Source organism: Belonocnema kinseyi, chromosome 9 (assembly GCF_010883055.1).
Source record: "Belonocnema kinseyi isolate 2016_QV_RU_SX_M_011 chromosome 9, B_treatae_v1, whole genome shotgun sequence".
Classification (NCBI taxonomy): Eukaryota; Metazoa; Arthropoda; class Insecta; order Hymenoptera; family Cynipidae; genus Belonocnema; species Belonocnema kinseyi.
The window spans coordinates 78,249,132-78,272,651 of record NC_046665.1 but is presented as its reverse complement, the minus strand read 5'-3'; the positions used below and the strand labels follow the sequence as shown (position 1 = coordinate 78,272,651).

Here is a 23,520-nt window from a genome sequence, read left to right as displayed (position 1 = left end):
TAAATAAAATGTTTCTTTAAATAATATTGAAATATAAATTTAAATGTTGATTTGACTCGATTCTGACTACATTTTTGATACTAGGCTATATTTCTCTAAAATTAAGCTCAAATACCCTGGAATCAAGTATAAATGTGCAGTAATTCAAATTTTGCTTTATATTTTCTGTCTGAAAAAAAGTTTTCCTAACAATATTCAACGTCTTTCAAAGCCAAAATTAACCATTTTTCGAGCCCGCTAAAGGCCCCTCCATCATGTCATAAAGAAGCGTAAATAATCTGTTCCACTTACTAACAGGTCTTTAATATACATTTGAATTACATTGAAATTCTTTAAAACAATATTCATATAAACATGTGAAATTAATAATTTGAGAAAATTGTTTATAATGAAATCTTTTTTATAACAATCTCCTTCACGACGGGCGACCTGTAAATATCATCAGATTTCTATATCCTTCTACCATACGTGTTTCATTTAAAACCCATAAGGAACAAAAAAACTGCCCACCACGCGGGCACATTTTCATTGCGCGCGACTCGCTTTGCTCCTCAGTTTCAACATGACTAAGGGAGCATGACGAGTCCTATAAAACATTATTCAAAACAAAAATTATAGATATTTTAAGCAGCATCAATTCTTCTTTTTTACTCTTTTTGCCTATCAGTCATCGTTTGGCGTAAAATGGAAAATTATATTTTTGGATAGCATTTTCGATTAATAAACTCATCATGGTTGGTCAAGGAACGCAGGGTAACAAACTCTTTCTTTCTTTCTTTCTTTTAGGACCTGAAAGAAGTGCGACTAAGCTCGATTTGATATGTTCATTAGTTCGAGAGTTTTGTGTTTACAAATGGACATCCGACCGGATGGACAGACAGACGCCATCGCCAAAACTTGATTTTCGGGTGGAGGGGGTCATAGAGATTCACTCAAAGACTTTAACACTAATAGGATGAAATGTTCAATTTTTTACATTCAAACTATTAACATAAATAATATATTTGCATAGTGCATACTATTTATAGCTTATTTTTAAATATTGAAAGTGTAGTTTTTAATATAAATCGGGAATGTGTACAGATTAGGTACAATTAGAGCTTTCTCTTGAATGATCGGTCCATATATTATGTCTCTTGCTTGCTTAGAGTATTTGAAGACAGCAGTATAAAAAAGCACATCACTATACCAACATAACATAATTATTTAGTTTCACTCCATTAAAATAAATAATTTATTTGAAAGTTAAAGGGAGCACTGCGGTCTCTCTATCTACTGAATACGATAATAAAGAGGCTTTTAAGCCCTCGTTTCGAATTCGATCGCACGAAATAATCCGCGGCTTCAAGCGTCGCCCCACTGCTGTTTAACGCGAGCGGACCATCGTGCTTATTCGCTATGCAAACGTGTGTGCTTCCTGTTTAAGAGTGACCTGACGCAACATCGTGACGCAGTTGCCCAGCTAGGCTGTTGGGGTGAAGAGCATCCTCTTTCACCCGAAACCGCGGCACGACGTTAATTCTCGGAAGGCACCAATCAAGGTGGTTGAAATTGAAGTTCATCTGCAAAACATATTTCTTACAACTAAGCCAGCGTCACAAATGTAAAAATAAGTATTTTAAAAAATTGAAATTATTATATGGTTAACGGGATATGCATTTTTTAAAGATGACAGCTGAAAAAAAGTATTTCAGCCAAACAATTTATAATATTTAAGTCTAAAATTATTACATTCTTGACTGACTAAAATTGAAACCACTCAATTTATAATTTCCAATTTTACAATTATTAAGTTTAAAAATAACTATCAAGGCTTTTAAAATTAAGTTTTGCAATTTTTAAATATTTAATAGTGAAATTGTCCTGACATTTTTTTATTAAATTAAAAATTACAAAATTGTGATATTTGGAATTCAAAACATCAAAAATGAAGAGATTCCAAACCAAAAATTTTTAAATTTAAGCTTCTGAAGCAAGAAATTCAAATTTCAGTTTTAAATATATTATATATATATATAATACTAATAAGTATCATACTATGTAGTACTATGAAGTGATATTCAAAGTGATTGGACACATTTTTTGAATAAAAATTTGATTTATCTCAACAAAAAAGTCACTGTCGTTTTCAGTATTAAAAATAAAAGAATTCCAAAACATTTGAGAGCCGAATTTAATAACTCCATAAACTTTGAAAATGATGTTTGCTAATTGGAATCTTTCAAAATTAATGAATTCAAATAAGAAGCGTCAAAAATTAAACATTCCAAACTTCGTTTACAAATTTAAGACTTTATAAATTATGATCTTGAAACTGAATCTGCGAAAATACAGTCAATCTTATAAAATTTCAGACTATCGTATATCAAAAACCGTGAAATTGACATGACAGAATAGGTCGCGAGACCAAAAACACGCTAAAAGCGAGCGGAAAAATAGCAGCATCAATGTCAATAGAATGAATTAATGAATAGTATATTATAACATTACATTATAATTTATCAAAAGAATCAGCTAATGCTCGTTTTTAATTAAAATTTCTGCTTTTCAACTTTAGAAACTGAGAAGCTGGAATCCTTTCAGTGTCAAAAAATAATATTTATATAACTCATTATAATGTCTTTCAAATAAGTCGCAATAAATATACCTCACTGATTTTCTGTTTTTTGTTTTAAGACAATAATAGAAGGGTAGGGACAATGGAACACCATTTGAATAAAAATCATTTTCTCCTGACGTTGGACACTGCAGTTTGCACGTAGCGTCGAAAATCGCTGGGAAACAAAGTGGAACTGACGTGACAGTTAAAAAAAGCGGATGTGACGCGTGGCAGCATAAGGTTCGTATACGGTACCTATATCCTGAGTAGAAAAGGAAGGAAAACGAATATCTGTCAGAAAATAAGGGAATTTTCCTGCAAAAAGAGCTGCACCTTACTAAAAAGACCCTTTTTATTAAAGAAGCTGATCCCGTGAACTGCCTGGCACTATTCAGAATATTTATGAGGGATCATAAGGCAATCATAATCACCCACTCACTTCCGCAAGTTGTTAGAACTTAAGAGATTTAAGACCCTCTAAAATTACGTAATTTTCTCAATTTAAGTACCATTATACTTTTAAAAAATCGTTTCACTCTGTCTAAATATTCATATGAAGTACTGTCAGTAGCACTAACAATAAAAATCCACTAGATACACTTTAATGCAATAATACACATTTGAATTCATCTTTCTTTCTCCTAATTTTTAAATTCAGTCTCGGATTCTAAATTTTCTTCCTGAATTGTAACCAGGTTATCTACTAATTTTCGCCTACAAATTCCCGGTTTTCCCCAAGGGTAAATATCAAATCTCCCAGTACTATAAGCGCGAATTAAGAGCATTCAACATAGGGTTTTCCTATGTGTAATTTCAAATATCGTGATATATTCTTAAATTTAGAAAAATAATATTTTCGTAATTTATAGTGTGAAGTAAAATTTAATACAAAAATATTAAAATTACTTCAAATATTCTGGCATACGATGGCAGCACTCTTTAGCTAATTATTTTTAAAAATTTATATTTTTCATTATTTTTCAACTACACCAAATTTTTTAACAAAACAGTTGAATCCTCAATGAAAAAAGGTTGTTGTACAACCCGTTTCATTTTTAACTAAAAAGGATAAAAAATTTACCATATAATATTATTTTTATTCAAAAAAGTAACATTTTTAAACTCGATAACATAAGTTTTCAACAATATCAATTTTAAGCCAAATAGTACAGTTTAAATCAAATGGATGAGTTTTTTACCATAAAAGACGTTCACAAGCTTTTAGGAATAAATTTTATCACGAAATGAAGTAACTTTCTTAAACATTTCCATTTATAGAATTTATAGTGCAAAAACTTCGTCATCTTTATTAAAAGTTGAAGCAAACTGAAAACAGCCACTAAAAGTCATTCCCACAGTGCTGCGACAAATTCTAATTTATTTGTCTTGTTATCACAATAATTAAAAATATCACATTTTCTATAACTTTCAATGTGATTCTCGACTTGAATTTTTATTCCCAATTTATTTGCGGTTTTCCCCGGTTTAATTTCATTAAATCTAATTATTAAATTAATTTAATTAAATCGTTTGAAATTCGTCTATATTTCATTTCTTTAAATTCATAGAAATACTTATTATGAAAATAAGAATTAATTGAATTGTCTTTCTGTCTTGTTGGCAGTTAATATTCTTCTACTTTCTAAACCAAGTATGTTTTTATTTGAAGTTTACATACACACACGTACCTACGTAAGTAAGAAGAATGGTAGTTTCTTCAACGATATTAAAATTCCTGTGGCATTCTTTCCGACTACAGAGTGATTCCGGGGAGATCCTTTAGTCTTTTAGTACCGACCTGACTCCAGATTAATATATTATTTTTATCGAAGTTCCTCGTCGTCCCGAAATTCGGGATAACTAGTACAATAATATTCATATGCTTGGCTAGTCGAACCCCTTTTCCAACTCCCTTTATTTTTCGGGACGACTAAGCGTAGCCTATTTATATACAACAATAGATTTTTATGAAAGGAGAGCGATTTTTTTTTTTGTTGAGAACAATAATGTTTAATAATATTCTTCCTAACCTTCATTTCCATTCTTGATTAGTATTTAGTTAGCTTCAATCTGAAAATCTATTACAGCTTCATAATTAAACTAAAGAAATTCTTCATGGAATTTTCATCGTAATAACATTTTACTTGAGTAAAATTAAAAACTTTCATCGGACTTGCATACAAAGAGAGAAATATCGATAAAGTAGTAAAGTGAAACGATATTCAATTTCAGTGGAGCAGAAACATGATTTTAAACGAAAGCTTTTGATTTTTCATATTTCCAATCAATTCAAATCTTAATAGGCAGTTATATTTATGTTTGTAAGCGATTAAATTTGAAAGTTTCTAAACTTAAGTTTTTAATTACTGTCAATATTGATGTTCAAATTTCTTATTTAAAAAGTTTATTCGATTTGTAGCAGTGTCACATGGAAAAAGAGCTCAAAGCATGAGTTTTTTCTAAAATAATTAAAACAATAAAAAAATTTATTTATTTTTATGTTGGTTTTAAATTGTTTCACAATCCATGAAAAATTATTCAAAAGTTACAACTTAACAAAATAGCAGTTTTTATTTATCGAAAAAAAAATTTTATTTTATTTTTAATCGCTAATTAAAGCCGATTTTCAAGACTTCATAAATTCTAGCCTCAAATTTTTTTCAGATTCACTCGCAGTTGGCTACCTTTTTTAGATATAACTTTTTTTATCCGCATTCAAAAACTCAATATCTGAACTTCCACATTTATTTCCTGGAAGACGGATCAATTTTTCGGGTTACACTTTTTCGTCCTTAATTATGCAATATTCCAACTCGGAAGTATACTTTTGTTTTATCTTTAAATGGTGATACAAATTTTACAGGGTGCTTTTTCCCACTCATGAAAAATACAAATTTTGTTGGTGAGTTTCTTTCTGTACTGACCTGCTTCAAATATAAATTGATTCAGTTTACTTCACGGTAAGCACCACTTGCTGAACGTATACTTTTTGTAACTTGTCCAGATCGACCAAGAGCGCTGGTTAAACAGGATTTTAGCAACGAGTATGTGAGTTTGAACAAGGCTTGACAGCCTGCAACCATTGTTGCCTCTCTTTCGCTCATTTTCCTCCCTTTAAATTTATCTTTCTCTATCGTTCTCGGGCACGAGAACATGTGATAATTGAGCAAATGAGAATTCGCCGAAACAGCACTGATTCGCAAACGAAATTTACATGTGAAAAGCGTGTTAGTATGTTATACGAGTTTTAGCAATCTCTCTAATCTTGGTTTTTACTCACGGAATTTCAGAAATAACCAACTTTTTTCTAATTCCATATTCAACGAAATATCTGCAGAATGAAAATTGCGTAACTTTTCTCTAGATTCTTCTAAATCTAGTGTGACCCACATTCATCATGAGAGTATTTGAACCATGTGTACTAGACTGACAATGAAAAATCGGAATGATTTGTTTCGATCGTGCTACCATTTAAAAATTTACTTTCTTGGTAAAAAGTGATCAAGTATGCATTTGTTCAAAGCATATTAATTTTAGGAGGTGATTATTTTAACATATTTAAGAAATATACATAATTTGTATTTTTCGAATTAAATAAGCTGAAGTTTTTCCTTTTAAATACTTTCGGATGTTTTAAAAGTAATTTTATTATCTGAGGAATAGATTAATATCTTTTAAAATTGCCTAGAAGAAAACTTGTGAAAGGGGGTGACGAGACTAAAAGAATATTCAGACGTTGATTAGCTCCATATATTAAATAAATAAAAACAATAAATAAAATATAGAACAAGAAAGACAATTAAATTATTTTTAATTTTTAGTTTATTATAGTTGGAATAATAATCACTGTTTTTGAAATACTATTATTAATATTATATTTCATTCCTAAAATCTGCATGCAGATTTCATGTTTGTGTAATTTCGACATCATGGTTTAAAATTAGGTTACATCCGGCGGGAATATACGGCTCTCAAAATTATGCTAAAAATGACCAAATTGTATCTCCTTACCGGAGGCTATCATGAGCGTTAACTATTTAACTGAATGTATCATTTCACCTGGAATTGAGAGTAGGATCAAATTTGCTTCAATATTGAAAGCTTTAGCTTTGGAAATATTTAGATTTAAATATTTTCAATTTGGGTAGCATTGAAGTTTGATCACTTTTAATAGAGCCGTTTAATCTTTACTTTTTCCAAATAGTATATCTCAAAAAGGAAGCGGCACCAAATATAAGGAAGAACATGAATTTCAGTCAGAATGCCTAATTCTGATTTTTTAAAAAATAATTTTGAACCTACAGTTCAATAATTCCAAAGAAAATAATCAGATGAATATACGAGTACACTTTTTATTCAAACAATTACCAAGCTTCACATTTTTGCACGTATGCAAAAGATTTGTTCGCATGGACTTGGTAAATTCACAATTTTGTGTAAAAGGGTGTTTGGGGGTTGTTTTAACATCCCTAAAACATTCATGGCGGGAAATCACCATTTTATAAAAATCTATAACACGAAATATTTTTGTATTTGACCAAAAAGGTCACAGGATATGACTTCACAATAAATTTGGGGAACATTTTCAAACAGGAAAAGTGTGTAAATTAATTTCTAAGGGTTGCTTTATCATTCCTTAAAGATTTAATCCAGGAAGTTGACGTTTCCAGCAAGCTGAAACCAATGAAGATTTTTTCATTAAATTACTGGAATATACAATCACTTTAAAATAAATGAAAAAAGTGTCCTTTGCCACAAAATGTGTTTAAATAACGATCAAAACCACGAAAGATGTTTTGCATAAACTATTGGACTCGGAAATCACTATAAATTAAATGTGTGGAACATTCTACTAGCAGAAATATCGCTTAAACTTAGCCCAAGCATTGTTTTAATATTATTGAAAGTTTCAGGTAAGAAAATCAACATTTTTTGACAAACAACAGCACCATAAATTTGATTATAGAACTATTGGAATCGTAAATCCCTTTAAAATAAGTGCAAGAAACATCTCCCAGCAAGAAAATTCATTGAATTCACCTTAAGGTTTTTATGAACATTAAAGTGGTCCACAAAATCTTGTTTTTATTTTTCTTCGGCCGTATTGCAACAGCTTATTTCTCTAAGTGAAAAAATATACTCATAACATATGAAAAAATGTAAATTGCCATTTTATTAAATTTTAGTGATAGAGAAACTATTAAAGGCCTTGTTAAATAAATTTATGTTTTATTATCGACTTGAAAATTTATACTAAACGCGAGAGTTTGGTGTAAATTAAAACACTTTTCCTGGTAGAAGAAGCTTCCTTAACTGATTTTGAAGCGATTATTTACACCAAAAGCATAATCAAAAACTCTTCTGTGATTTTAGTTTTTTGGTAATGTCGATTTTCTTGCTTGAATGTTTCAGGAGTGTTAAAATAACACTTAAAATAAATGTAACTCTACCTTTGCTGCTAGGGGAATTTTAATTACGTTTAGTTTGAAGTAATTTCCGACTCCAATAGATTTTTAAATCAATCTCCCGTGCTGTTAATTGGAACTGTCGATTTCCTTGGTTAAATTTTTAAAAGATATTAAACAGCTATTAAAATAAATGCAAACATTTTTCTCTGTTGAAGACGCATCCTGCACTTATTTGGAAGCGATTTCTCACCGTAATAGCTCAATTCAAAAATCTAAAGTTGTTTTGGATTTTAGGAAATTTCGATTTCTTACATAGGATGTTTAAAGGATGTAAAGACAACTACTAAAATAAGTTCAAATCAATTATCTCTTGTCAAGTTCGTGGTTACAAAACTTTTAAATTATCCATCTGCAGGTTCAAAATTATAAAAAATTTATAATTAGGATTTTTAACTAAGTCATTTTCTGTACATAAGTCATTTTCTGTACATTTGGTGCGAAATCCTTTAAGTTTGAATATTATGAAATTCGGAAGTGCTCAATACGTTTAATTTTTCGAAAGATTTTAATCATCATATTTTAATTTTTTAACTTCTAGGAATTTTTTTAATTTGAACTGACATATAACTTTTTCTAGCAGTTTCATTCTAATATCACTAATTTTATATTATCCAAATAAAAATATTCTTTCTCTCCAAAGAGAAGCTTCTAAAGAAATTGAAATTGTTGAAAGAAGCTTTCCACTCTCTTTCACTGAAGATGCACTCACACTTCGCTCCCTATAAATTCTTAGTGACAAATTCCTTATCGGCAACTAAATGCACTTTCAGAACAGAGTACAATTTTATCATCAAAAACCTCGAAGACAAGACGGTATGCACCTGTTTCATCTTCTTCGAGAACCGATCTTACTTACTCAAATAAAAATTTAATAAATAAATAAAGATCTCAAGTAAATTTGTAATACAATATTCGTTAACTGCCGTTTTTTAAATGCTTTAATGCTTTTAATTACGTACAAAGCATATTAGATGAAGCATGAATTTGAAATTTAAAATATGATTTTAATAATTTAAATTAATTAACAATTTTATTTGAAATAGGCAACTAATTATCCAACTCAGATATTTGTATTATGTTGAATTCGATAATGAAGCAAATTTTGTTTTCCGAACGTAAAAAGAAATATTAAAAGCCTTCAGCAGCGCTTCGTAGCCGAGTTATTTATGGCAAAGGAAGATAATGAAGCTCATTTTGAGAACAAACAGATTAATTATCCACGTAAATTAGCATGCTCGTTCAGCGACAGAAGCTAATTTCCGGCAACAATTTTCTGCAAGCAAGCCTAGGTCAGGAATGTTTAGTACGAGTGATATGGAACTAAAAGCATAGAAACGAAAAAGAGTTTGCTTTCAGGCGAGCGCAAGAAAACCTGACATTACTGACGGCTCAAAGCATTCCGTCCTCCATCCAAATTCTTTGGTAATATGTTCACGCAACCTAGACTCTGCAAAGTCACACAAGAAAGCGGAAATGAACGAAATGCTTTAAAACTCTCTTCAGGATTACAAACTCAAATTATTTCGATAAACTACATTTGCTAAAGAAAATTCTTACTTTCAGATTTTAACTGTGCGAAGTAGCACATCGAGGAATCTCGCAATTATTATTTTTCAAATACTAGCTTGCATTACTAAACCGCAATTCTAATCTGTCCAGGATTTCTACTAATTTTTTCCCACCAAATTTTCAGTCATTTCCTGCCTTTTGCCCAGTCAGAGTGGCCGTTTCATTCACATAAAAAAATTCCCGGTTTTTTCCCGGTTATCGAACTTCATTCACGGTTAATGAAATAAAAAAATAGTTTTCTGTTTAGTTTTGAATATTTGATTTATAATTACTGATTTTACATGAATAATCAAGTATGTCTAAATGATCAGAAAATGTTATTTTTTTAATTTAAAAATTTCAAATTTTCTGCTCAAAAATCTTTTAAATTTGATAAAAACATTTAGTTATGAATATATTATTTTCAAGTTATATCAAAATTGAGATTAGTTTATAATGTTTCAATCGGACTTTTACATTTATTTAACTACACTAAGACTTTCCGAATTCCAATTGAAAATATTTAATTTTTAACGTTAAAATCTGGAAATTTTTTCATTTTTATCTGATAACGAATCGCCTTTTAAAATCAATTATTATTCACTTGTTTATCTTTAATTTTCAGCTCATTTGAAAAAAGAATTATAATTTATATTCACATTCGATCAACTGAGAAGTTTTCTTTATCAAAATTGACGTTTTCGACCACTAGTTTTTAAATTTTTAAGTTATTAAAACTGTATTTTAAAATTCTTTAAATAAAAAATGCACCCTTAAAAAATAAAACCCAAAATAAAAAATTTGTAAGTGAAAGATTTGTGAATTACGCACGGTAAACAGAATAATATTATAATTAAAAAGGATAAAAATTCAACTAATTATTTTAAAAACTGTTGAAATCAAACTTGGAAATAACTTTATTAATTTTTTTTAATTCCCGGTCAGAAAATAAATTCCCTGTCATTACAAAACTTTTCCCAGTCATTTCCCGATCCAGCAGCCACTCTGACAGTTTTAAATATCGAATAATGTCTTGCTATAAACAAGAATAAAACGCATTCAAGGGGATTTATTAGAGTTATAAAAAGGAATGTAAGATTCTGTCCGTAATTTTGAATATTTTTGTCTCATTTCTTGCATGCGTCATCTAAATATTACTCTCTCGTCTTGGATGAAGCCGATTTTTGGATAAAATGTTTATATTTTGTTTAATAATCAGCAGAGAACCGACGCATGAGGGGAAGTGGTGGAGGAGCCGCGCGAACATTACCAGAATTCGGTGTTTCTTTTTAATTTATATATTTCCCCAAAACCTGGATTCGAACTTGGAAACTCGCAAAGTCATATTTACTGAACACAAGTGTGAAAATCTGCAATTCAAGGATGCTGCTACAAGTGTAAAAAACACAAATTGTAATAATTTTGCCCATTTATATATTGATAAAGTATTTACCACTCACATCTTAAATCTCATTTTTTGTTTTAATTAAATATGAACATCTTCATCTTATCTCAATGTTCATTATTTGAAATTCAAATGCACAAAATTAAAATGATAATTTTTATGAAGGGAAGTCGTTTAATATCTGCTTTAGTAAGATTTTCTGACAAGATTAATTAGAAAACTGAAAATGAATTTAGTAAGACTTATTATTCGAAGTTATTAAGACTTCTAAATTAGTATTTTTAATTGAATGCTTATTATTCATATTGAGGAAGTAGATATCAAGTTTTCGGCAAAACGTACACTTTTGTATATAGTTCAATTTTTCCATTATTACTACAAATATTAACCGATTTTTATGAATCTTTTTTTCAATTTCTTTAAATTGTGTCATTAAACTAATTCTGCTAATTATAATTGAATCAAGCCTATTGTCTTCTCCAATCTGATTATCAGAGAGCGGATGAGCGTAGAGTGAAGTTGCGCACGATGCGTATCCTCAGCTCCTCGTTGCAGAAAACCGTCGCATGGGGGGAAGTGGTGGGAGAACCGTGCGAATATTTGAATGTTTGTGCCTGTGATGAGCAGACAGCACTGAGTAGATTTTAAAAAAAAATAGAGTGACAAATTATACGTTGTCATCAATCATTAATTCGAAAATCTTTCACTTTAAAAATGTTTTATTTCAATTTTTAAGTGTACATTTTTATTTAAAGAATTTCCAAATTCAGTTTCAAAGACTAAAAAAATAAAAAATTAGAAATGTTTGAAATAATTGGTTTAGGATGAAAAAAATTTTGGTCGATAAAATTTGAATATACATTAATAAAAAGTGTAATATTTTAAACTAAAACAATTGTTGAAATTTAATTAAAGCCTTTAATTACGTATACATTACTTTGAATTTATTTTAAAATTAAAAATAATTTATAAAGTTTCAATCGGGTGTTTACATTTGTCTACCTAATAAGACTTTCAAATTCAAACAGTTTAAATTTTAAAGTTTAAATCGGGAAATTCTAAAACTATGAACTGATTCCGAATCGTCTTGTAAAATCATTTATTATGTACTTTTTAATACTGAAAGTACAGTTCAATTTCAAAATTATTAATTATTTTATATTAAACTTTTAACAACTAAAAAGTTTTTTTATGACTAAACCGTCTATTTCAAACATTTCTAATTTTTAATTTTTTAATTCTCTAAAACTGCATTTTAAAATTCTTGAAATAAAAATGTACGCTGAAAAATTGAAATAGAACATTTTTAAAGTGAAAGATTTTTGAATTACGCATTCTAAACTTAATGATATCATAATTGAAAAATATATCAATTTAGATAAATCTTTAAAAAACAGTTGAAATAAACTCAAACTAAAAATGTATAAAATTCCCAGTCAAAAATAAATTCACTGTCATTTCCCGATTTCCAGGTCCAGCGGCCACCCTGTATTTGTATTGATGACAACGTATCATTTGTCGCTCTATTTTTTTTTTTTTTCATTCTACTCAGTACTGTCTGTTCATCACAGCCACAGATATTCAAATGTTCGCGCGGCTATCCCACCACTTCCCCCCATGGGACGGTTCTCCGCAACGAGGGAGTCGAGGCTACGCTCCGTGCGCAACTTCAGACTACGCTCATCCGCCGTCTGATAATCAGATTGAAGAACACAATAGGCTTGATTCAATTGTAATTAGCAGAATTAGTTTAATAGCATAATTTGAAGAAATTGTAAAAAGGATTCATAAAAATCGGTTAATATTTGCAGTAATAATGGAAAAATTAAACTATATACAAAACTGTACCCTTTGCCGAAAACTTGATATCTACTCCCTCAATATGAATAATAAGCATTCAATTAAAAATACTAATTAAGAGGTCTCGATAACTTCGAATAATAAGTCTTACTGAATTAATTATTAGTTTTCTAGTTAATCTTGAAAGAAAATCTTACTAAAGCAGATATTAAACGACTTCGCTTGATAAAAATTATCATTTTAATTTTGTGCATTTGAATTTCAAATAATGAACATTGAGATAAGATGAAGATGTTCATATTTAATTAAAACAAAAAATGAGATTTAAGATGTGAGTGGTAAATACTTTATCTATATATAAATGGGCAAAATTATTACAATTTATGTTTTTTACACATGTAGCAGCATCCTTGAATTGCACATTTTCACACTTTTGTGTTCGGTAAATCTCTTTGCGAGTTTCCAAGTTCGAATCCAGGTTTTGGTTCTGGTAATGACTCCACCTACTTTCATTGCAGGTAGGGCTTCAATCTTTATATAATTTTCTGATAATATTTTCAATGCATGACAATTTATACGTTTAAAACCGCTGGCCGTATTATTCTCAATTTCTGAGCGCTTTACTCATACTCCTAAAATTTTTATTTAGCTCTTGTGACACTTTTCGAAATTTTTAAATTTTTATTTAGAATGTTAGTTTTTACGAAGAAAACTTTAAACTACGCGTCTTATCCGAAACTTATTCCTAACAAATTTATATGAGTTTTCACTTTTTTTGTAAGAGTAACTTTTGCCTATTTATATTTTTCATAGCTTGTGTCGTTTCTCCAAAAATTTCACTGTTTTTACTTAGAAAGTCTTTTACGATTCAAACAAAAACTGCGCATTCTATCAAAATATAATGAATGACATATTTTTAGCTCTTTTTTTTCATGAACAACTTTTGTCTTACACATCGATTTATGGTCCACAATTGTACCTGATTCATTTTCCTTCTCGTATTTTATGCAGTGTTACAGCAAAGTAGGAATTTTCGATTTTTCATTATTTTTTGCACGACCAATATTCTCTTGCCGATGTTTCGAAAAAATTCAAAAAGTTTTTGCGATAATTTTGTTCGGCTTTCAAACAGCAAAGTTTTTTTATCAAATAAAAGTCATAAGGATAAATCGATTGAGTTTTTGAGTCCAAAATTTCATAGTGTTATTTTTAATGCTATTTTTTAAGAGTGAATCAAAATGTTCGAGTCAGATAAAACAGTGATTGATAAAAAATTTGTACATCGTCTTGGGGTGCACAATTTTAGTGGATCAATTTTCTTTTTCGTATCTTGCACGGTTTGATCACATAATTGAGCGTTGTGTGGTTTAACATTTTCAATTTTCTTTTCTGTTATTTATACAATTTTCTGACTCTGATCACGTTTTTAGTCAGTACCATTTGATTGAATACCCATTATTTAGATTAAGGGATCAGTAAGAAGAAAATTAATCAACTAAAATTTTGGACCCCAAGAAGAGGTACAAATTTGTTATTAACTACTGTTTTATCTGAATCGAACTTTTTAAATCATTCGTAAAAACAACATTAAAAATAACATGATTAAGTATTGAATTCGGAAACTCGATTTATTTATCCTTATAACTTTTTTTATAGAAAGGACTTTTCTATTTGAAAGCCGCACAAGATTATCGCAACAACTTTTGGAATTTTTTTCGAAAAATGGACAATGTAATATTGGTCACAGAAAAATAATGCAAAATTTGCGGTAAAATTGCCCAAGATACGAAAAGGAAAATGAAGCGGGTACAATTGTGCACCATAAGAAGATCTATAAGACAAAAGTTTTTCATAAAAAAGAGCTAAAAATATGTAATTGATTATATTTTGAAAGGACGCGCAGTTTTTCTTTGAATCGTAAAAAACTTTATAAATAAAAACCGTGGAAATTTTGCAGAAATGACACAAGCTATGAAAAACATAAATGAACAAAATTTTCTATTACAAAAAGAGTGAAAACTCATACAAATTTGTTATAAATAATTTTCGGATAGGATGCGTAGTTTTTGATTTCTTCGTAAAATTTAACATTCTAAATAAAAATTTTACAAGTGTGAATAAAGCACTCAGCAAATGAGAATAATATCGACAGCGGTTTCTCAAGTATAAATTGTCATTCATTGAAAATATTATATAAAAATTATATAAAGATTGAAGGCCTACCTGCAATAAAAGTAGGTGGAGTCATTGTCAAAATTCGGAGTTTCTTTTTAATTTATATGTTTTGCCAAAACCTGGATTCGAACTTGGAAACTCGCAAACTGATATTTACCGAACACAAAGGTGTGAAAATCTTCAATTCAAGGATGCTGCTACATGTGCAAAAAATAATTGTAATAATTTTGCCCATTTATATATGGATAAAGTATTTACCACTCACATCTTAAATCTCATTTTTTTGTTTTAATTAAATATGAACATCTTCATCTTATCTCAATGTTCATTATTTGAAATTCAAATGCACAAAATTAAAATGATAATTTTTATCAAGCGAAGTCGTTTAATATCTGCTTTCGTAAGATTTTCTCACAAGATTAACTAGAAAACTGAAAATTAATTTATTAAGACTTATTATTCGAAATTATTAAGACCTCTTAATTAGTATTTTTAATTGAATACTTATTATTCATATTGAAGGAGTAGATATCAAGTTTTCGGCAAAGGGTACACTTTTGTATATAGTTCAATTTTTCCATTATTACTGCAAATATTAACCGATTTTTATGATCTTTTTTCCAATTTCTTCAAATTATCTCATTAAACTAATTCTGCTAATTACAATTGAATCAAGCCATATTTTCCGGATTTCAGTTTCTTTAACTGGTCTGCATCTCATAATAATAAAAGGGTGATTATTTTCAAGCAATCCCATGCGGTCCAGGAAGTCTCTCAGTCCAGGCCTCGTTCAAGCCGAGAGAGTAATATTTATATGACATATGCAAGAAATCAGACCAAAATATTTAAACTTGCGGACAAAATCTTACATTCCATTTTATAACTCTAATCAGTCCCCTTAACCCTCAGGATACGGACTATAAAAGTGTTACATTCCGTACGCACATGGGTTAGCCGATCCCGGCAACTTTGAGAGACTGTGTATTGGGCTGTGATTCGTCAATTGAAACAAGTTTTCTTTTAAATCAATCGAAATTTACTCAGAAATACAATGGTTTCATTATACTTGTGATATTATTGTATTTAAGTTATAGTATTTTTTTATTAATTAGTATTTAAGTTATATTTGAAAATATAAACATTTTTCAAAAAAATTTTATTAATTTTTTGTTCAAAAGTTTGCCATTTTTTGAAAAAAAATAAAGAAATTGTATAGGTAGGTTTTGAAATCTGAAAAGTCGTACTAAAAATGACCGCGTTGGTTCTTTGATTAGCTCTGAAAAAAAATCCATACTACGAAAGTAAGCATTTTTTCGTTTAGCGATAAAACGTTATTCAATTATTTTATCATAAATGTCGTAAAAAGAAATATATTTTACAATGAAAAAGATACTAATTATAGAAAATATGGATGAATATAACATGAATAAACAACAAAAATTGCTTAAGAGTTTTATTTATTGAATGCAATAAACTAGAGACTATTACAAGTATGGCCTTGTCACACCATCAAAAATTGTAAAAAATGGTATGGTTAAGAGAACTGGGACACAAATTGCAGCGTTTCTGTTTAGACATTTTATTGTCAACAAGTTTGTCTCTGATACCCATTTCCTCTGGGAAAGCACGAAGAGCAACGCAACTCACGAGAAATGACATGCACTCACAGACGAGGTGTGATAGTCTTCATACGGGGCATTATTAAATTCAACATAATACTATCAAAATAAATTTTAAATAATCTAATTATATATACCAGTATACTCTACTTGCACCGCGAGCGAAGACTGAAACTACCGACGGACGCTCCAAATGATTGCACCTCAGAGCCCCCCCCCCCCCAATACGGACCACCAACATCGACTTCTTCCAAAGTGGCACTACTTTCAAAATTCGCTCGGTTTAAGCTAACCCTGTCCGTACCTAGAGGGTTCAAATAAGGTTTTGCTATGTGTAATTTTTTTCCTATGTGATGCTTTATTACAGATAAGCGAAATATCATTTTTGTAATTAATAGTGGGAAGTATTTTTAATCTTTTATTATGACAGTTTAATTATAACTGCATATGTTTATAATATATTTATTGTAAAATTAATCTCTAATACCAAAGAAATGAAAAACTATAAATAAATTTTTTGATGAAAATCTTAAAAAATCTACATTTTACTTAACACTTTTTGAAATCTCTACAAGCTTTAACTTATCTTTTAATCTTTCTAAATCGAAAATTTGTTTCAAATCTTAGAAAATCATTTGAAAGGTTTTGAACTTTTTCTAAAATCAAAAATAGTTCTGCATGAGCTTCTAAACCTTCTACATATCTTTTTAAGATATTTATATTTTTCGTCAACTTTTTTTTTACTTCTGCATAATTAAAAAATTTGCGGTAAAATCTTCCTAAATAGTAATCTCCATTTGAGTAAATCTCCATTTCAGTTATTAAGAAACTAAAGTTTTCTCTGCACAAGTGGTATTATTGCTTAACCCGCGGTAAAAGCGAAGAAAAGAAAAATATTAACGTGAATTAGTGTAGCGTTTAATATTAACGCATAACATGAAAACAATAGAAAAAAGTTGAAATAAGATAATACTGCAAATTCAAATTTAACAATCACAAAATTTTGATTGTATTAAAACGAAAAATTAACGCAATCGTTATAAACCTTGGCGAGGTACCTGGTATGAAATATGAAACGTTGAGTGAATGTTTATAAATTAATTTATACTGACTTGCGCGTTGAAGAAATATGATATAAAACACCTATGAACTAATATGATTAATGTCACTGCTACCGTTACTTTCTGTATTTGTTTTATATTTCTGGTCCGCCATATTGGATCAAACATTTTGAATTTTGACATTGGATTTAATATTTGCTACCCACAAAACCCTCAAATAGCATAATTTTTATTCGGAATCACCCTTTTGGATATTGAGCTACATTAAATTACATATCAAATCTAAATTGGACATGAAAAAATCTACAGAAAAACATGGGTAGCACATAAAATGTAAAATCTAAGCGTCGTGTTATTTAATGGACGATTTTTCGGCTGATAATGTCAACTTTAACAGACTTATAAAGTCCATTTTTTTTTCTCTATCATTTTTGGATGTGCGGAAATGATTAATTTTTAAATTTTTTAAACACATCCTTTTAGAGTCTAGGCCATTCAGATCCAAAATTATACGATTTTGAAATAAAAATTTAAAAAAAGTCTCATCTGGGCCATAGGTCAGAAGTCAAACTTCCTGAGGTGGGATACAAAAGTCAAGGTTCAAAACTCAAAGGTGGGGGGTCAAAGGTCAAAGGAATAAATAGTTCAAATGAAGATATGATATTTTTCATCATTAAGGAAGAACTAAGCTTAATATATAACTTGGAAACAAAATTGCAAGAAATGAATAAAATGACCATATGGAAGCCAACCAATAAAAAACACCCTTTAATATGACGAAGTCAATTATTTACTACATTTAATCGATCGTACTCTGCATTATAAAAGTAAAAAACTGCAATGAGACTTAAAAACTAACGAATGAAGTTCATTCAATAAAACCCACTTAAATAAAAACTACAAATATGAGAAAGTTATGATTAGAAGTCTCTTGGAATTTTGTATTGATATCGGTTGGTAAAAGGAAATTATAAATGCTAGAGGTAGAATTTAAAATTTCCATATTTTATCATTTCTATTAATTTTATATGTTAGCGTAATTTACGGGATTGTGAGATTGAGATTTTAATATTCAATAATGCCATTGCCTACTCTGGTACGTTCTGCCTTCAATTAATATTTGAAATACATGATGGGAACTCTCGAATTAAATGTTTTATAATTGCAGGTGCTTTTTTGTACTTCAGTGGCATTCTGGAAAAACATTAGACATCGGATTAGTTTTTCTTCAATCTCGAGTGATGCGAAGTTATAAAATTTAGAGTTTCGAAATCTTACACGTCCAATATTAAAAACTAATCTTTTATAACGAATTCAATTATAATTGCAATTTTAAAACTTGTAACTGGAGACAATATTAAACCAAACATTTAATCCTGAATTATATGTCTGCAAATTGAAGAGTAACATCGAAGATACATTTTTAACGAACATCTGAATATTTAACTTGAATGGTTTAACTACTATTTGAACACTAATCCCGACTAGTGCATTAGGAAAATTATTTATAATAACAGCAAACGCTCGCGTGCGAAGCGCACGTCTCCGACTCTGTATTTTTATTTCCGAACATTAAAAATATGAACAATTTAAAAATCCACTATTAAAGAAAACTCGAAACATTAGGACTTTAAAAATTTTTTAAACAATAAAAATTCATAATTTTCTATTTAAATTTCTATTTGGATTAAATTTTCAAATAAAGACAATATTTCGAATTGATTAGAAATGAATTAAACTCGTATAATTTTTCAAATAAAAGCGTTTACAATTGTACACTTTAAAATTGAAAGAGTTTAAAATAGAAAAAATTAAAATCAGAAGTTCTGAAAATTTAAAATTAAATTATTATATTAATTTATATATTTATATATTTTTTATATTATATATTTATATTTTTTATTATATTAATTGAAAACAAAATTGAATGCTTCAAAGTCAAAGCTACTGAAATTCTAGAATTAAAACTATTTACTACGTTGAACAAATTATGATTTAATATTGAAATTTATTTTGAAAAATTTTCTTAAAGTAAAAAATAAATTCACTGTCATTTTTATCATTCAAAATGGAAAAATGTTCAGTTGTAAACTTCAAAAATTGAATTATTCTTTAAAAAGTTAAATATGAAGTAATTTTAAATGACAAACAACAAAAAACGAGAAAATCTCTACTGCGGGATACTGAAAACTAAGCGAATCCGAACTTCATTTAAAACTGAAAGAATATTTTATACTTTATTTTATACTTTTTTACACTTAAGCCCTTCAAAATTGTAATTATATTAAGTAAATTTAAATTATTTGAATATTAAAAATTTTCAATTAGTTAATTTATGTTATTCCAAATTCAACCATTTCGAATTGAATTTCAAGATTAAAACTTATGAAAGGGAACAATTTTTTATTCAGCGTTTAACATGGAAATTGACTACTCTAAATTATAAACTATTCAAAATTAAAGAAATAATTTAATTACTGATGTATGAGTTTCAGATCGTTTGATTTTTATGTTTGTTTTTTTTTTGTACAACACAATTTTAATCATTTTAATTTCACTTTTAATATTTTAGAACATTTAGGAACAGAAATTATATTTAAAATTTTGTATTGTTTTATATTTCTTCTGGAGGCGTTAAATTCTAAATTGTATAATTACAAATACTTTAAACTGAAAATGGTGCAACTATCAATTTGATACCTTAGGCCCAGGATTTCAAATAATTTGGAAAACCACATAATTTTTTAGGTTGAAAATTGAAACCATACAATTTAGAATATTTAAATACATAAATATTGAATTAAAAACATAATACTAACCAAATAACTTGAAATATTTAATTCTAAATTTAATAAATATAAAACTGACTATCAAGGCCTTCGATATTAAATTTCGCAATTTTGAAAGATTTAATGGTGAAATTGTCCTTATATTTTTATAATTTATTTGAAAACTATTATCTATTCGGCTGGGTTTCAATTCAAAATGATTGAATCATTAAGGCTAGCAATTAAAAATCGCTGCACAATGTAAGCAATTCAATCCTTCATATAAATTAAAAATATTTTAAGGTGGTCTCTAAAAACAAAAACGTGGACATTTCGCAGCCATCAAACATTTCTCCACGTCTCTAATGATACTTGTGTTCAATAGAAAGAGCATAAAGAAACATATCGCAACTGTAGTGAAAAGAAAAATATTTTAATTAATAATAAAAGAGTCATCATCGTTGAAGAGGGTAGTGGCCGCTCCACACTTACTGAATTAACTTGATGGTATTTAAAGAAAAAAAATCTAAGCCTTTTGAAGTGATAACTTTTTATGGCACAGTGTGAATATGTAAAACTGGGTAAGGCTTCCAGGGTAACGCATCTTCTACTCTATCTCTCCTTCGCTTCTTCCACTGACTAGCTCTTTCAACCCCCGCCGCCCCACACACTCTCTCGCTGTCACTCCTTCACTTCTTCCACTTCTCTCCCTTTCGCAATTCTGCCTGTGTCGCCCTCTCTCTCTTGTTCGCTTTCTTTCTCGCCATGCTTCGCTCTCACACTCACCCTAAGGATCTGAGGGTATTAGCAGTGCATAGCGGCATGCGCTCATATATAAATATATAGCAGTGTATAGCTGCATGAGCTCTTCTTGAAGGTCGTGGTTCGTGCACACGCTCTTTTCAATACAATAAATGAACATAATTTTTAATTGAAGCATTCTTAAATTAAGATCTTGAAACTAAGTACAAAATGAATATAATAATTTAAAATCAAAAGGAAGAATATTATGTTTGAGACAATTTTATAAGATGTCAAACTGATATAAGGATAGTCCAGTAATGCTTTTCTATCGTCCCAATAAGAATAGTCTGATGGATGTCTAAACGTATTACATCCCAGGTACAGAAGCTGAAATGCGTAGAAAAATAAAAAATAAATAAAAGGAAAAAAAGAAAGAAACGCGATAATAAAGGGGAAAAAATCTTTCAGAGTTTCAACTTGGCACTTCAATAAATCTAATCTCAGTTGAGAAACACGTCCACTTTTTTGGTGGTATATGATCGAAAAAAAACGATAGGCCTCGCGTGTTACATGAAATTTAGCCTGACCGTTCTGCGTGACGAAGCAAAATGATTTGTCGGTCAGGAAGGGAATTTTTTCATCTGTGTATCTCGTTAGTTTTTCTATACTGGCGGTAAACTACACTACCTTACTTGTATCGTAAATTAAAGGATGGACTGGCTAAGGGTTATATCATATAATAGAATAGGATATACGGGGATATCCCATTTTATCCAATTTATCTCCCAGGTTGTCCCAAGGATATCCCAGGGATATCCGACGGTTTATCCCTAGGATATCCTTGGGACAACCTGGGAGATAAATGGGATCAAATGGGATATACCGGTATATCCTATTGCTGTGAGGAAAGTTAACGAGTTTCCCTAGGGAGAAAAAATCAAGAAAAAAGAATCTAAAAACGGAGAATCGTCTTGAGATGGCTCTTTTTCCGTTTGTCCTTTTTTCAAGGTCTTAAGCACGAAGAAAAACGTTATTAGTCCAATAAACTCACTTTACGACCACTCCTGAATCACTTTGCTTGATCTGCCTCTTACGAGTTGCTATAGCTTAATGCTCGATTTTTCAAACTGCCTGTATTTAACGATTTTATTTGAAATCCATTATTCTTTTATTTTTTATACTGTTTATGTCTCATGATATGTTCGTTTTTTAATAACATTGAAAGATTGAAAATGTACATCAACAGTTATACATTTTTGAGAGAAATATGTAACGTAGCTATATTTTCTTAGAATATGAAATTAAGCTCAACAATATGATTCGTGAATTCCTTTGTTTCATGAATTCCATGAATTTCGTGCATTCCGAGAATTCCTGAAACAATTTTCGTCGTACAACAAATTATGGAAAGTATGGAAAGTAAATCCAACGGCCAAAATAGGTATTAATTAGCATACTTTTGAAAAATAATTAGAAAGAGGAAAATTTAGTTAAAAATTCTTTGGACCTCTTATCCAGGAGGGGCGGACTCCTAGCTATTAATAATTCGGACAATTTTTCGCATTCTATCTTATCTGAAAAAGTTTTACGTAGTTAATGGGTGGCTCCTAGGCCTCCGATTTATATTGTTTATATTCATAATCAATAATTATTTAGCAAAACATTTTTCAGAGGATTCTGAATTGAATGAGATAATGCTTTGAAAGCAATGTATTGGAGTGAATTGTGAATGTCGCTTTGCAAAACAATGAATTCATTGTTTCACAAGTTGAATTCATTGTACGATACAGTTACGCAGAATTGCTTTTTGGTCGTATTGTTAAAATGCATTGAAAATGTAATATTTCTACATGTTCAAAATATACCAAAGGCTATGAAGGCTCAACAAAACAGCTTATATTCCATGAAAATATGAGAAGAAATTATTTGAAAATTGTTATCAAAGTTGAATTTAAGCTTGCCAATTATTATAATTTTAAAAGTATACTGTTACAATATGGTGAAAAAGCCTTTCCAAGTTTTGGAATAAAAGAAATTATATAAAATATATGCTTTTATCAGAAATATAAAGCTTAGGTAAGAAGAAATGGGATTATCACAGTAATAAATTAAATTGTTTAATGATTGCAAAATATATTTGAATATACGTTAATATCTTATAGTGTTTAATTATTAGAATAGATGCGTAATTTTGGTAATTATAATTTTATTTGTTACTAGTGTTTTCAGAGTTTCAGAAGCATTTTGCCCTCTGAAATTGGAAGCGTAATTGCAGGAATGCAGCAATATTCCAGAGAAAATTATCCGTTCTCAACTCTTCAAGTGGAAATATA

The 23,520-nt window shown here is 29.3% G+C and overlaps 1 protein-coding gene across 2 annotated transcripts in view; it reads right to left on the bottom strand.

The window, feature by feature from the left end:
- The window catches only part of LOC117179899, a 380,815-nt gene that overhangs the window by 328,137 nt on the left and 29,158 nt on the right, over positions 1-23,520 (bottom strand). The gene's annotated exons all lie outside the window — the stretch shown is intronic.